Source organism: Rhinopithecus bieti, unplaced genomic scaffold, assembly GCF_001698545.2.
Source record: "Rhinopithecus bieti isolate Rb0 unplaced genomic scaffold, ASM169854v2 scaffold_27038, whole genome shotgun sequence".
NCBI classification, from domain to species: Eukaryota; Metazoa; Chordata; class Mammalia; order Primates; family Cercopithecidae; genus Rhinopithecus; species Rhinopithecus bieti.
Window position 1 is genome coordinate 635,346 of NW_016812221.1, and position 3,169 is coordinate 638,514.

General features: G+C 43.1%; 1 protein-coding gene across 8 annotated transcripts in view; it reads right to left on the reverse strand.

Moving 5' to 3' along the window:
• Positions 1-3,169, reverse strand: part of ZNF605 (zinc finger protein 605) — a 34,139-nt gene that overhangs the window by 6,697 nt on the left and 24,273 nt on the right. The window lies entirely within an intron of this gene.

Below are 3,169 nucleotides of genomic sequence, written 5' to 3' on the forward strand. Positions count from 1 at the left end.
CCCGCCACCGCACCTGGCTAATTTTTTGTACTTTTAGTAGAGACGGGGGTTCACCATGTTAGCCAGGATGGTCTCGATCTCCTGACCTCGTGATCCTCCCGTCTCGGCCTCCCAAGGTGCTGGGATTACAGGTGTGAGCCATTGCGCCCGGCCAATTTTTAAATTACAAATGTTTAAATACACGAACTTTTATTTTTATTATTTACTTATTTATGTTTTTGAGACAGAGCCTCATGCAGTCACCAGGCTGGAGTACAGTGGTGTGATCTCAGCTCACTACAACCTCTGCCTCCTGGGTTCAAACAATTCTCCTGCCTCTGCCTCCCAAGTAGCTGGGACTACGGGCATGCACCACGACACCCAGCAAATTTTTGTATTTTTAGTAGAGACGGGGTTTCACCATGTTGCCCAGGATGGTCTCAATCTCTTGACCTTGTGATCCACCCACCTCGGCCTCCCAAAGTGTTGGGATTACAGGCATGAGCCGCCGTGCCTGGCCTTATTTATTTATTTTTTTGAGAGGGAGTCTCGCTCTGTCGCTAGGCTGGAGTGCAGTGACATGATCTCAGCTCACTGCAACCTCCACTTCCTGGGTTCAAGCGATTCTCCTGCCTCAGTTTCCTGAGTATCTGGGACTACAGGTTTGCACCACCACACCTGGCTATTTTTTGTATTTTTAGTAGAGATAGGGTTTCACCAGGTTGGCCAGGATGGTCTCAATCTCCTGATCTTATGATCCACCCGTGTTGGCCTCCCAAAGTGCTGGGATTACAGGTGTGAGCCACCATGCCTGGTCAAATACATGAACTTTTAAATGAGGAAATATTAAATATACTCAAAGAATAGTGATCATGAGATGAAAGAGCCTGGAGCAATTTCCAATCAAATACTGAGGTGATTAGTTTACGTTTTTGAAGATAATCTACGATTATCTACCATGTGTCCAGAACTTAGTATGAGAAGAGCAGAGAAGAAAAGAGGTAAGTACAACACCATTACAAAGCTTCACAATATAGTTAAGAATATGATTAATAAAAACATAAAAATGCAACATTAGTATATGTTGTTGAATAGTATAATAGAAAAAGGGATATAATGCAGAATAAATGTGCAATACCAACTTTACACCTGAAAGATAAGAAACATTAAATTTTTGTACTATTGTTGCATTTATAAAATATTCTTATTCAGGATCATTATTTAAATCACTGATGTCAATAACTTCACCATCATCAGTAAAACTTCCTTTTGTAATTATCCAAGAGTTCTCCAGAGCTCAGTATCAACACTTTTATTTAACTTCTTCACATTCATCCTCCTTTAATTGGACCTATAATTGAATCTATAAAGTATATATTGTATCTATATGTAATGCTATCATTGGAAATTACTCCTAACCATAATAATTTTTTGTATAATAGTAGGACAGATATTTTCATCCAATAAGTACAATTGTTTGTGATTTCTACAAGACCATTTGTTGCATATTTTAAAAGTTTATTGACTTTTTGATGATATTCTTTACTAGCAATTGTGGGGTAATATTCTCAGGAAGTACTCTGCAAGATGAAAAGATCTGGCATGGTCTCAAATATAAAACGAGGCTGGGCCTGGTGGCAGCTCACACCTACAATCCCAGCACTTTGGGAGGCTGAGGTGGGAGGACTGCTTGTCTTCAGCCCAGGAGTTTGAGACCAGCCTGGGCAACATACAGAGAACCTGTCTCTACAAATTTTTTTTTTCTAAAATTAGCCATGTGTGGTGGTGCACACCTTAAGTCCCAGTTACCTGTGAGGCAGAGGGAGTGGATCACTATAGCCTGAGAGGTTGAGGTTGCAGTGAGCTGTAACTGCATCACTGCACTCCACCCCAGAAGACAGAGTGAGACAGAGGCTCAAAACAAACAACAAACAAAAACAAACAAACAAAAAAACCCCCAAAAACTACTCTTTTCTTGGGGCAAAAAGCCTCATCTAATTTTCAGACATCAGAATTTCAGATGAAGCAGGCTGGCTGTGGTGACTGATGCCTGGAATCCCAGCACTTTAGGAGGCTGAGGTGGGTGGATCACTTGACCTCAGGAGTTCAAGACCAGCCTGGCCAACATATCGAAACCCCATCTCTACCCAAATACAAAAATTAGCCGGGTGTGGTGGTGCACGCCTGTAATCCCAGCTACTTGGGAGGCTGAGATGGGAGGATCACTTGAGCCTGGGAGGCGGAGGTTGTGTGAGCTGAGAGTGAGCAACTGCACGTCAGCCTGGGTGACTGAGACCCCATCTCAAAAATAAAATGGAATTTCAGAGGAAGCACCACTGCTGATATGGAAAATTAAAGAAAGACTCAGTGTTGGTCAGGTGCAGTGGCTCATGCCTGTAATCCTAGCACTTTGGGAGGTCAAGGTGGGCGAATCATGAGATCAGGAGATTGAGACCATCCTGGCCAACACGGTGAAACCCCATCTCTACTAAAAACACAAAATTAGCTGGGTGTGGTGGCGCATGCCTGTAATCCCAGCTACTCGGGAGGCTGAGGCAGGAGAATCACTTGAACCAGGGAGTCAGAGGTTGCAGTGAGCTGAGATCGCGCCGCTGCGCTCCAGCCTGGCAACACAGAGAGACTCCTTCTCAAAAAAAAAAAAAAGAAAGAAAGAAAGAAATACTCAGTGTTTCAGGCATAAATAAATATGATAATACTATTCATTGAGATGAAAAAGACTATGCAAAGAAGTTTGAAGATCAAAAGCAAGAGTCATATGTAGACAAGTATGAGATCCACTTGAAGAGTTAACAGAAAATTGTTTTATAAGATGTGAGAACAAAGGAAAACAATAATTTTAAATTAAAATCAAATCAAGATGGGATTAAAAATATGTCTACCCAGGCCAGGCATGGTGGCTCACGCCTGCAATCCCAGCACTTTGGGAGGCTGAGGCAGGCAGATCACGAGGTCAAGGGATTGAGACCAGCCTGGCCAACATGGCGAAATCCCGTCTCTACTAAAAATACAAAAATTAGCCAGGCGTGGTGGAGCACACCGGTAATCCCAGCTATTCGGGAGGCTGAGGCAGGAGAATCGCTTGAACCTGGGAGGCGGAGGTTGCAGTGAGCTGAGATTGCACCACTGCACTCCAGCCTGGCGACAGTAAGACTTCATCTCAAAAAAAAAA